This window comes from Hyaena hyaena, unplaced genomic scaffold (assembly GCF_003009895.1).
Source record: "Hyaena hyaena isolate Hyena2069 unplaced genomic scaffold, ASM300989v1 scaffold_1079, whole genome shotgun sequence".
NCBI classification, from domain to species: Eukaryota; Metazoa; Chordata; class Mammalia; order Carnivora; family Hyaenidae; genus Hyaena; species Hyaena hyaena.
Genome location: NW_024081701.1, coordinates 485,401 through 499,845, shown reverse-complemented (window position 1 = coordinate 499,845; position 14,445 = coordinate 485,401).

Below are 14,445 nucleotides of genomic sequence, written 5' to 3'. Positions count from 1 at the left end.
AAATTGAAAAGCCTTAAGAAAAGATCTATGACTTCCTTGAGGAAGAAGAAACTCTGCTTGTGATCAGGAGCTTCAGCTGGCTCCCAGAAGGTCCAGTCTGCTCCTCCTGTTAGCCTGCCCTACAGATTTCAGACTTAACCTTACCAGTCCCTACAATTGTGTCAGTCAATTCCTTGCAATAAATCTCTTCATACCTGCTTCCTACTGGTTCTGTTCCTTTGGTTGAACATTAACTGATACATGCTGATGGCTGAGAATTGTCTACAAACAGAATGTCGAGTAGCTGGTGGATTAATCCTTCATCCCAGGAATGTCTGAGCTAGGCATCCTGGTGTTCACCATGGGAAAGTTAAATTATTTCTCTCTCTTTTACATTCAAATTTCTATTCCCACCATTTGCCAGACAGAGAAAGATGAGGGAAGACTGGGAACAACTCTTATTCTGTTTTACTAGAGATGACTCAGATTCAAGATGCTGAAATCCAATTCAAGCAGTCTTTAGCACATATAAAATAAAAATCTGGGGAAATGCTAACTTCAGGTGCTGCTGAACTGAGAGGCCCAAATACAATGATAAATACTATTCTTTATCTTTCACCTCTGCTTTCCTCTGGATTAACAACTTCACCATTTGTTGCTTTCACTGCTCAGGACTTCATAAACTTCATTCTAGCAAGTCCAGTGAAAACATTCTGATTTTAGTTTGATTTCTCACATTTGGATGATAATACTAACCCTGAACTAATTACCATGAGCAAGAAGGATAGAATATGCTATCTTAACAAAATCTGAGTAATTAGCCTACAATTAGAGACAAAGGGCTCAAATTTCACGTAAGGAAAGAGGTGCAGCCTTGGTGGGGGAAGGGACAGTGAGATATCGCTGGGAGCAATCATTATAGGTAAAGTAGAAATATGCCCAGGTCAGTATGAGAAGATGACAAGGACATTTGTCTGCATTAGCCTGGACTCTGGAAAGAAAAATAGTCTCATTATTAAATAAGTATGTTTAAAATAAAGGTATAAAATGTAAAAAGATAAGTGACAATGTTTTATGAAAGTTGATGGGATTTTAAAAGGAATAAAATAAAATTTGTACAATTAAAGTATATGGTTATTGAAATTGAAATTAAAAGCCCAGTAGATGAATTAAATAGCCACTTAGTCACAACATAAAATAGAATTAATAAAATGAAAAGTAGATTGAAGGAAGTTGCCTAAAATTCAGCAATGAGAATTAAATGAAGTCTGAGAAATTAATATAAGGGGAGGATTCTGTATATATTAAATATGAATTATATAAATAGAAACTAAATGAAATGAGAAGTAACAATATTTGAAAGTATAAAGGCTTAAAATTTTCTAGTATTGATAAAATACATAAATCCTCATGTTTAAGAAGCACAATGGGTTCCTGAGGGACCAGGATAAAAATAAAACCATGCCTTGGAACATTATAGTAAAAATGCAGAGCACCCAGATCAGATCTTCAAATCAGCTGGAAGAAAAATTCAGATCAAGTACAGATGAATGCTCATTTTTTAACAGTAGACTTTTCTCCATAAAATCAAAAGTCAAAAGAGTACAGTATTAGCTTGAATATGGAGAGAAAAATACTGTTACTTAAAAGTCCATTCAGTAGTTGGCTGGAGGAAGTTTATACTGGCGTCAAGTGCAAGCTGTTAAACCATTAGCTGCTTCAAATCTGAGCCAAATAGCAAAGGAAATTCCCAGGGACAAGAATATGGTCTCTATGATATTAGCCAAGGATTTTACTGAATTGATAAAAGACTAACTCAGATTTCAAAAGCTCAACATAATTAGGAAAAACAAAAAGCAACACATTTGCAGATTCATCAGACTAAAAATTCAGAACACCGAAGGCAAAGACAAGATCATAAATTAAGCTGGAGGAACAAAAAGAGGAAAGCTAATGTTAACCTGTTTGTCAGCAGTTTTCCCTGTATAATTAATGGGAGTCCCAATACAGTGGAATAATACCTTTAAAGTGATACAATTTAAAACTATATGCCATTCATATATATGTATTTAGCTAACCCTTTTTAAGAAATAGTGTATTTTAATTTGAATTAAAAGTTTAGCATTTGATACTTTAAAAACCAGAATAAGTTGTATGTGATTATTTTTTCATGTTACATTAAACTTAGAGTGAGATTTTGGTTTAAAGTTATTTCCCCCATGGGGCGCCTGGGTGGCTTAGTCGGTTAAGCGTCCGACTTTCGCTTAGGTCATGATCTCGCGGTTCGTGGGTTCGAGCCCCACGTCGGGCTCTGTGCTGACTGCCAGCTCAGAGCCTGGAGCCTGTTTCAGAGTCTGTGTCCCCCTCTCTCTCTGACCCTCCCCTGTTCACGCTGTCTCTCTCTCTCTCTCCTAAAAATAAATAAAAAATATTAAAAAAAAAATTTTTAAAAAGTTATTTCCCCCATTTTAAATATGTTGGCTTATTTTTTGGTTTCTCTTTTACATATTATATACATATATATATATGTATAATATATATTTAATATATGCACACATAAAAATAGACATCTGAGTCAGAAAGTAAGAATGATTTAAAATATTCTATAAGCTTTTTATATTTTCTATAGAAGTCATAAAAGTTACCAGTATAGAATCATACATTTGGACCTTGAACAATGTGGGGATTAAGGGTATTGACTACCCGCACGGTTAAAAAATTTGCAAAAAACTTTGTTTCCCCAAAAACTTCATAACTGTTAATTGGAGGCCTTACTCATACCTAGTCAGTTAACACATATTTTGTATGTTAAATGTATTATACACTTTATCCTTCAAATAAAATAAGATAGAGATAAGAAAATGTTATTAAGAAAATCACAAGGAAAATAAATTTATGGTACTATATTGTATTTACCAGAAAAAAATCTGTATGTAAGTAAACCTGCACAGTTCAAACCCATGTTATTTAAGGGTCAATTGTATTTCAAATAGAAAGAGTAAATGAAGTACAAAGGGAATGATTAAAAAACCAACCAACAAACCAAAAAAAACCCAGATCATCTCTTCTATCAAATTCTTAGATCATCTGGAAGTACAAAGGTCGCCTGAAATTACAGGCTAAAAAAGATATATTTGTTATTTCAAAGGAATTAGGCCTACTTTAATTCCTAACACCTCCCAGAAGTCTTTCTGTATCTACTATCTTTGACCAGCAATCGGACTAATTCATCCCACCAGTAAATTCTGATGATACTATAAACAATCTTTCGTGGTCTTCTAATACCATTACTTTATTTTGTTCAGGATAAACTATTTTTTTAAAAAAAGACTAATCATGTGTATTTTATACCTGTTTTTGACCAAACCTTTGGTTAAAATTTCATATGAAAATAATTTGATGAATATAAAACCATTGTCCTGAATTCATATTCATATTTTTCTATCTTTGTTTTTTTTTTCAGTTTTATTTATTTGAGCAATCTCTACACCCAAAGTGCCAGGCACTCCTATTTTCCTTTCTTTGAAAAATCTAGAACATGAATTATTCAGTGTTTATCTGATCTTCATTACACACTTGAAAATTAGTTTTTAGGGTCAGAGGTAAGATGAAGTCAACCCATCAAAATTTTGAGTAGAGTGTTTTTCCTACTTTAAGCTTAGGATACCATTTTTAAAAAGTGACAGTACTACATAATTTATTTTTATCTTAAAAAGTGATTATAAAATGCTTAATTTTTAATTGAATTTAATAATTTCATTTCTAAAATAGATTTAGCTAAAATACAAATTATTAGAGGCAATAATAAATGCCACTGGCTGTAAAATGGAAGATGGAGGCTATCTTTTGTATGAAAAATATTTGAAAAGAAGTAATGGTGTTTAGCCTAGAGAAGAAATTAATAAAGGTAGACATAATGACTGTGATCAAAGATGCGAGAACTTTTCAAATAGAATTATGTTTTGAAAGAGAAATTAGTATGGATTGAGAAGACAAATTTAGAAATTTAGAAAACCTTTTAACCAAGCACATAGGAATAAAAATGAATGATTTATGTGGTGATGGATATTTGAAAGTAGGAGATAAAAAAAATTCATGACTTCGGTAAAGCCTGGAGTTAGAGTACAGCGAGTAGAGCAAAGTTTTAGTTCTGCTTATAGGAAAAAATATTGGTGCAGAATGAGAATGCGAGGCAAGAGAAATTTGTTTTTGTTTCTTAAGACAGAAAAAAAGAAAAACCCCAGCATGATTATAGGTTAAGAAAGATAATCCAAGAGACAAGGAGGATAGGAGAGGGAGAGAGAGGGGAATTTTGGAAGCAAAACTCTAGACTAGGGAAAAGCACATGAATGCAGGGCACAAATGGTAATGATAGAAATACAAGTTGTTCATTTCTTTTTAAAAATTTGTTTTTAATTTTATTTTTAGAGAGAGTGAGATTGGGCGGGGGAGAGGAGCGAAGGGAGAAACACAGAGAGACAGATTGAAAGAGAGAGAGAGAGAGAGAGAGAGAGGAGAGAGAGAGACAGAGAGAGAATCCCAAGCAGGCTCCAAGCTCAGCACAGATACCAACATGCAGCTGGAACCCATGCACTGTGAGATTATGACCTGAGCTGTAATCAGGAGGCGGCACTTTACCAACTGAGCCATCCAGTTGTCCTTGTTTATTTCCTAAAATGGTAGGTGAGACAGAAGAAATGATGACTGTAGTGTAGTAGATTGAGATATACTGTAGTGAGAGAACGAAAAGTTTTGTAATAAAAGATCTGAATATCTCTTTCAAGTTCCAATTCTCTGAAAATTCTGAAAACATCTGATTTTTGAACTTTTCTTGTTTCATGAGAAAAGAAGAAAAGAAAAGAAGAGAAAAAGAAAAGAAAAAGATACTAACATTTAGAGAATATGTACCATATTCCAACCATTTAAGAAATATTATTTATGTCGTCACATTTTATCCTCTTTATCAAAACTCTTGAGATAAAGGCATTAGTGGGATTGTTTTATAGATTAGTAAACTGAGAAACAGAGTGATTAAGCTATTTGTTTAAATGACACACTGCTAGAAGTGACAAAGTCAGAATTTAAAATGGAAATCTGGCTGACTTTAGATTCCATGTTTTTTCCATAACTCATTCTTGCCTAGACAATTGAAAACCACATGCAAGAAACCCCATTTCATTTTAATGAAAAATTAATACTACTATGTTTTAAAAACCTTTCCTAGGCTGCAAATTTTGTGATAATGGTTTAAAGCAATTATTATAAGCTTGCTTTTTTCTTTTTTAGTTTTCAAGGACTTAAGGCCACATGGTTCTGGTAGCACTCAACAGATAATGCCTAAGAGAGTGCTCTTAGAAGCTACTATGTATTTTTACAGTTCTATTTTTTATTAATTTTTTCTACTTCTTAAAATTATTTTTAAATTATAGTTGACACACAGTGTTACATTAGTTTCAAATATACATCATAGTGTTTCTACAACTCTATATGTTATGCCATGTTCATCACAAGTGTAACTACAATTGTTGCTATGCAGCACATTACAATAGCACTGACTACATTCTCTATGATGTACCTTTCATCCGCATGACTTATTCATTCCATAACTGGAAGCCTTTACCTCCCACTCCCCTTCACCCAATTGCTTACACTGATTCATGTTTAATAAAATAAAGTTCTTCATTCTTCAGTTATGATACTCTACAAACTAGCTCAGAGTTGATTGAAGAAATGGAAAAGTCAATGATGGAGTAGACAGGAAACAAAAGAGAAGTTCAGTAATTCACCCTGGAGGGGATTTCTGCTACCCAGCACCTTGGGAAGGTTCTCTTCCTGGTACATCTGCTGACATGCCTGGCTTCCACTATGGAAAATATATTCATAATTTCCATGAACTGAGCTGACCATCACCTCCAGACATGAATGTATCTCTTCCTCAGCAGTTTCTCCTTTTTATACAGTTCAAAATTTGTCATAATTTACTAACTCCTCCATTTTGCTGCATAATTTCAATGCCCAATAATTTCCTGTAATTTTCAAAATTGACAATGTACCATATGTTTAATGTCAGACAGTTAACACTGTCTTCACAAAGTTTTGCATTACAGGTGATATATCTTGCATTTCAAAAACAGCACAGTGTCAGAAAGCAACCACCCAGGTGGTGCTAAATATCATTAATTCTTTTTTATTTGTCTACAATAAGAAAAATGAGTTGTGTATTTTGCCATTCTATTAGTAAACATGATCATTTATAAATCAACAGCGGTAACAAATTAATTGACTATGAGTGATTGATATTTTCCTTTTCTTCCTGTTAAGTACATAACATATTGAGCTTCTCTGCCTTTTCTTCTGCAGTGTTAGGAGATAAATATTTTATGCTATCCATATATGGGAGATTAAAAATACTTTAAAAATCTTTATAAATTAGAGAAATGAAACTTCTTTCTTCTTTGTCTAATTATTATTAACGTTAATAAATCTCAGTCAAAAAAATCAGAAATATGTAGATCATCAAAAGGGACTCTGTCATATATAAAGTTAATAGAATATAGAATAGTTTCATTGGAAGTCAAAACAAAAATACAAAGAAGAATACTGATATTAATCATAACTTTACCCCTCTTATCCTTTTCAACAACGGAAACCAGTAGCAAAGACAGAACAGGTCTATGAAAATGTTAAAACCTTACACTGTTCAAAAAGGAAGTTTTCAAAAAAAGCGTTATTATACAATACATAGGGATGGGCTGTTGGTTTTTAAAAACACAAGTGATAACAATCAGAAATATTTAGATAAATTATTTTATGTTGAATATTATGGATGGTGCATAATTAAAAGGAGTCTGGATTATGTTAACTTTTTTGAAAGGGGAGTATTGAGTTTTGTTCTGGCAGGGGGATCCCTTTGATTCCATTTTATTTTTCTTTGGGAAGTTTATTTCAATTTTATTTCTACTCCTCGATTGTGGTCTTATTCCATGCATTGTCTGTCCTCTTAAGACTTGGGCTTTTAGGGGTCTCACTTGAGTGATGGGGTCTCACTTGAGTGATAGCCTTCCAAAAATATTCTCATCATTCAGCCATGCAGCTTAGGAGTTTCTCTTTGCTTTTGGAGTGCAGTCTTTGATCAAAGACTTATAAGGAACCCCCACACAGACTTCTGAATCGCCATCAGCCTTGAAACCCTAACTTCAATCCATGATGCTGAGTTCAGTGAGACCGTGGCTCACGGAATTTGTCTAGTTTTATAATTATTTATGGTAGGCGATAGGTACAGTACCAGTTACTCCATTATAACTGGAAGTGTAAGTTTTTTTAGATAATTTATTGACCAAAATAAAATCGAGTGTTTTTTTTTTTCTCCTAAGAACTCTCTTTTCCTGAAAGATATGCATTGAATTGGTGCTTAAAATTATAAACATGACATGTGTATTGTAGGAGAAAGTAAATAAGTGTTACCTTTTGTAACATATTTGTTGACAACAAACATTTTCAGCATAAAGTAAAATGATGCAGTAATTAAAGCAAAGAAGCTAAGGGCACCTGGGTGGCTCAGTGGATTAAGCGACTGACTTTGGCTCAGGTCATGATCTCATAGTTCATGGGTTCGAGCCCTGTGTTAGGCTCTTTGCTGACAGCTCAGAGCCTGGAGCCTGTTTCAGATTCTGTGTCTCCATCTCTCTCTGACCCTCCCTTGCTCCCACTGTCTCTCTCTCTCTCAGAAATAAATAAAACATTAAAAAATTTAAAAAAGAAATAAAGCAAAGAAGCTAAGGAAAAACCCTATAATTGTATAGCTCATGGGAAATAGTATGATCACTTTAACTTTCCTTTTAACAATTTGCTTATTCCCAAGCTCTATTAATTGAAAAGGCCTAGAGGCAATGACAGCATAACAGTATTGAACCCTCCTAGCTCTAAGTATTGGTCTGTAACATTATTACCCACCAAAAGCAAGAAGGACTCCTTGAAAACTTTCTAACCAAGTTTGGGTTAGAAAATGTAAAAGAGGAGCCTAGGACATCATGTTGTGCTAGAAAATAAGCTATAACAAACTAATAAGGTGATATCATAACTTTGCAACTACTGTCACTGACTAAAGATGGGACAGTGTGAGTCTCAAAAAAAACCCTGACTTTGATGAAAACATAATGAGTATTAAAGGTCATGAATTTACATAGCACTTTAAAAAAAAAAAAAAGGAGAGGAGAAGAAAATAGAGCTCAGTGCACATCACTGGAAATAGATAGCATACTGATAACTCTAATAATTGATAATTTAAAAAGAAATAATTATGCAATTCTACCTTTTCAACATAAACTGTAATTTATAGTAACAAAAAGATACCAGCGGTTGTTGGAGATAAGATTTTTTTCGGAGAATAATTGCAGGTAATAAATGCAGAAGGAATGACAATTGGAAAATCACTGTTTTGCTACCACATGCAAAAGAACTGATTTAGGCAATGTTTGATAATGGATGCTAAAACCATTCAGTGAAACTAATGGAGAGCTTTGCACTGAAGGAATCAGTGTGTTACCATCTGAAACCACATATCAACCAGCATCACTGAAGTAAGACAAATCAATATGTGCCTCCAAAGGGATGCAATATAAAGTACAAAGTATTACCTATAGGATACTCTTGTGAAAAAGAAAGAAAAAGTACCTGAATTGAATTGTATTTAAGAACCTATATCCAGGGGTGCCTGGGTAGATCATTTGGTTAAGTGTCTGACTGTTGGTTTTGGCTCAGGTGTTGAGTTTGATAAGTTCTTTATAGATTTTGAATAGTAACCCTTTATCTGATATGTCATTTGCAAATATCTTTTCCCATTCTGTTGGTTGCCTTTTAGTTTTGTTGATTGTTTCCTTTGCAGTGCAGAAGCTTTTTATCTTGATAAGGTTCCAATAGTTCATTGGCTCAGGTCAGCATTTCACAGTTCGTGAGTTCTGTCATAGACTGTGACATCGGGCTCTGCACTGTCAGAGGGATTAGTATTCTCTATCTCCTTCTCTCTCTGCCCATTCCCTATTCATGCTCTTTCTCTCAAAATAAATAAATATTTTTAAAAAAGAAATAAAAAAGAACTTATATTCAGTCTAATGGAATATATAGCACAACACCTCAAGAAATAATCAGCCAAATCTAGACTGTGGATCATCAATAAGATTATTGATCTACTTTCTTCAGGGAAACTTGTCTATATTTTAAAACAATGAAGAGAAGGGAGGAGGAGAGGAAGGAAGGGAGGCAAAGAGAGAGAGAGGAAATACAATAACCAAATACAAAAGTGAACTGTTTGGATTCCATTCTCATTCAAACTAAGGAAATGTAAAAAGACAATTTTGAGACAAGGACATTTTAGCTGCTAATAAAAAAAAATATTGCTAATTTTGTTAATTATGCATAATGATAATGACATTATGGTTTTGATTTTCCTTGCCTTTGATGTATACTGAAATAGAGAGAAATTACATGCTGTCTGGGTTCAGCTTTAAAATGCTTCAGCTCCAGGGTGCTTGGGAGGCTCAGTGGGTTGAGTGTCTGACTCTTGGTTTCAGCTCAGGTCACGATCTCAGGGTTGTGGGATTGATCCCAACATTGGGCCTCACACTAAGTGTGAAGCATGTTTGGTATTCACTCTACCCCCCCCAACCCCCCCCACACACACAATCTCTCTCTTTCTCTAAAAAAAAAAAATGAAAAATTTTTTAAATAAGATAAAATGCTTCAGCTCTACCGCTACCCCTACCCCCCCTTTCCCTCACAAAAGGCAAGGAAAATAGATTGAAATAAGTATATAGCAAAATAGTCATGATATTTGAAACTGGATGATGGGAGTCATGAGGGTTTATTTTACCCCACTCGTGCATATGTTGGAAATTTTATTAATGCAAATTTATAAAGAGAACATGAAGTTACCTATGAAGTTATATTTTACTGTCTTTGAAAAGAAAGGATAAAAATAGGCCTTATTTTAAAATTTAATGTTAATTTCCTCCCTTCCTAATTTTTCAGGATAGGAACTTGAACTCAGTTCATACGTAGCCTCAATATGATATCTCTTGTGTATATCAGGCAAGAAACTGATGGCATCCTTCAAGAAGTTACCGTATGAAAGTTTAATGCCTGAACTATTTATAGAGTGAGTTCAGGATGAATGAAACCAAAGGATGGTGAGGCCTAAGGGACTCGTGGAAGTCAGTGTCACTTGAGACTGCAGAAATAGCAGGAAATTGAACAGTGTTGCTAACACCTGTTAGAACAGGCCCTGGGAGGGATCTATGGCAGAAGGTGGAGCTTGGAGAAAGCACACCTGCAGGGAAAGCACCATCTTCTAACCCCTGCTGGTGTCTTCCATCCCTATAGTCCACCTGTCAGAAGTGAGTCTTCAGTCCACAGAGGTCAGACTACAAGGGCACGGAGCAGGGCAGAGAATGGTTTGTTGTTGGGAGAAACAAGGAGAAGCGATGGAGAAAATATTAACCTAAAGGTTTATACCACTAAAGATCTGGTTCTGATGTTGAATAAGTTCAGGTAATATATGGTAAAATTTTCCAAGGTCTTCAGAATTTTCATAATACAGACAATATCTGTCAAAGTTTTGGTTGTATAATTCATAAATTATATGCTTCCATATTTTGGCTGTTGTGAATAGCATGACAGCGTGGATGAAACTTGAAGGCATTATACTAAGTGAAATCAAGTAGACAGAGAAAGACCAATACTACAGTGTGTCACTTGTATGTGGAAAGTAAATAAAGATCAAACTCATAGAAACAGTAGAAAAGTGGTTGCCCGGGGAAAGAGGGGTGGGAGGGAAAGAGGGAGAGGTTGGTAGAAGGGTATATACTTTCAATTGTAAGATGAGTAAGCTCTGAGGATCTAACATATGACATGGTAACTATAGTTATTAACACTGTACTATATAATTGAAAATTGCTTAGAGGGTAAAGCTTTAATGTTCACATGCATACACACAAAGATAAATATGTGAGATGATGCATGTGTTACTTATACAGATATTTCAAAATGTGTATATACCTCAAATAGTTTTTTATAGTTGTAGCCACTTTAGAGACAAAAGAGATTAAAATGACTAAAAAGAGGTTAATTAATTTTTAATTTCAGTGATACCATATAGAGTTCTATAATCAAGGCACCAATGAGAAAATGACGTTGAATACTTTTTAAAACTAGATCATGGATGTGGCAAGAATTTAAACACAAGAATTTAAAGAAAAGACATGGGTTGGAAACTATATTTGGAAAAACAAGATCATGCTATTTATTTTTAATTTTGAAATGTACCAAGATGGTGAGAAACCAATGAATTCATTCAAGAAATGTTAAGCTTCACGGTCCCATTTAATTTTATACCTGTGCTGCTTAACTGAGTGAATGAAAGTTACATTATAAGTCAGGATTGAATCTCTGTCCATTTGAGCCAAATGTTTGCATAATTTTCACTGAAAGAGAACTTGTACTAAACCAGTTAAACAGGCACAGACAACTTTATTTAAGACCATTGCAATAGAAGAGAGAGATCACTGTAATAGAGGAAAAATATTGAACTCCACCCACAGAAACAAAGGTAGAAAAGCAGAAGGGTGTTGAAGGACACTGTGGCGGGTAGGAGGTTTCAGTCAATGAATAGACATCTGTGTCTATTCATTGACACTTACAGAAGTTAGATTCTGACCCTCCCTCAATAACTGAGAGATAGGGATACTATTTTTCTTGAGGATTACATTTCAAAGGACGACTTGCAGGCAGTTGAGAAAGACCTTCCTTAATTGTAGAAGATTTACATCTCAGAGGGTCAGATCAAGAATTTACAGTTGCAAGGTTTCTAAAGTAAATATTCTAGGCCAGATGCTCAGGGAGCTATAGAGGGGAAGAAAGTGGTCTAAAGTTTTGTTGAACATTAAGGGAACATTAAGGAAAAGCCATCTTAGTCAACGATATCAATATTCTAGTTATTGAACTCGAAATGAAGATTTCATAAAATAGTAATGCACTCTATACTTTGTGCTCTGAAGGCATTTAGGGCCAAGTAACTTATTACTATTTCAAAGTTATTCTTATGTTTAATCTGTAGAGAATTTGGCCCATTTTACATTTTGTTTTACTTAAAAGAATTATGTTTCCATAAAACAAAGGTTTCCACAGGCAAAAGGATTTGAGTACTCTTTATCCTAGAGTGAATAGGCAGCCAATATGTTGTCATAGATGATGAGGGACAATGAGAGGCCCAATTGTTGAAAAAATATAATAAACCTTTCTGTTAAGTAGAAAGGAACTCTTTATACCAGGGTTCCCTTGTGGGAGGGGTGGCAGAACCATAAATTGTAAATCAAACACCAGCAACCATTGCATGATAAAAAAAAATTATTTCAGGCAAATCAGTGAAGAAAATCTGCCAGTAAATCATTCTCTTCCCTTTTTTCTGATTGATATGCAATTTATGTTCCTGAAGGCTCTAGTTTCTTGGCTTAAAATTTTATGGTTACTGCCTCTTGAGCTGTCTTATTTTTTAAGCTAGGTGAAAGTACACAGGAGAATTTGTCGGTAAAATGTTTAAAGGACAGTAGGTCTGGGAGATCCCTTGCAAATGGCAAGAAGAGAAAAATGAGTTTATTTTTGAACAAAGAAAGGATGAAATTTAAGGTTATCTTTTCTCAGAAATGACCAAAATGCAGGAATTGAAGACTTTTGGAATATGTGGGGTTTTTTTTAAGTTTTTATTTAAATACCAGTTAGTTAATATACAGTGTAATATTGGTTTCAGGTGTACAATATAGTATTTTTATAAAACAAAGTAATGGACATTTAGCTTCAGAACAAATATTGGGAAATGTCGGGGAAAAAGAAAAGTTTCCTGTGATTTGTTTCTCTCTCTTCTCTTCCCTCCCTTCCCCCAGCTTCCTATATGTTCATCCTTTTTGTTTCTTAATTTCCACATGAATGAAATCAAATGGTATTTGTCTTTCTCTGACAGACTTATTTCACTTAGCACAATACATTCTAGTTCCGTCTATGTCATTGCAAATGGCAAAATTTCATTCTTTTTGATGGCTGAGTATATATACATCACAATTTCTTTATCCATTCATCAGTCGGTGGACATTTGGGCTCTCTCCATAGGTTGGCTATTGTAGCTAATGTCTGAACATCAGGGAGCATGTACCCCTTCAAATCCATATCTTTGTATCCTTTGGGTAAATACCTAATAGTGCAATTGCTGGGTCATAGGTTAGTTCTATTTTTAGTTTTTTGAGGCACCTCTATACTGTTCTCCAGAATGGTTATAGGAGTAGAACGCATCACTGAATTCTATTCCTGACACCAATATTGCACTGTATGTTGACTAACTAAAATTTAAATTTTAAAAATCATTAAGAAATACAAATCAAAACCGCAATGAAATAACACCTCACATCCATTAGGATGGCTACTACCAAGAGAAAAAGAAACTAACAAGTGTTTGTAAGGATGTGGAGAAATTGGAAGGCTTGTGCCCTCTTAGGAATATAAAACAGCTCAGCTGCTATGGAAAATAGTATGGCAATTTCTAAAACACTTAAAGGTTGAATTGCCATAGGATCTAGCAATTCCACTTGGAGCGTACACTCAAAAGAAGTGAAAGCACTTGTATTGACAAGCACTGAGTAATATACGGAACTGTTGAATCACTGTACTGTACACGTGAAACTAATATAACACTGTATGTTAACTATACCGGAATTAAAATTTTTAAAAAATTAAAAAAGAAAATCAACCAAGGATTATGATGAGAAGTTGTAGAAGTGAAGAAAAGAGGTAGATTTCTGAAAATACTGAGGTCCAGTTTATACCTCAATGAGGAGAAACTAAACATTAATATTTGAGCCCATCTATAGAAATAGCTTTATATTAGTTGTAGTTTTGTAGCTACTCATGCTTAGGTTAATAACTAGAACACTAAATATGGTTCATCCTGGTATGAAGTCCTGCATCTTTAAATTCTTCTAATATGTGTTTTAGGCCTTCTTATATATGTGCCTTTTTCTTCCCCTTCCTTTTCAAGCTTTTTCTTCTCTATCTGGTATCAAATTTGAAGCTATTCAAAGCAAAGCTCTTCAAAACTTTGTTCTATACCACTCTCTCAACTCGCTCCATATGCACTCTCAAACCAATTACATCTATGCCCCACTACCCATATGGTGTGTGCGTGTGTGTGTATGCGTGTGCATGTGTGTGTGAGTGTGTTTTACCACTTGAAGCATGATGGCTACATGAGTCACAGATTTGTATATCCAATGCAGGCCTATTCTCTAAGCTCCAAAGCATACCAGTAGTTTACCTGACATCTTTTCCTGGGTGTCTGATAAAAAACTTCAGCCTATCTGAAAGCTGAACTAAAGCCAAACATGACCCTTTGCCAATCATATCTGTCTTATGAAAAGTAGTACATAG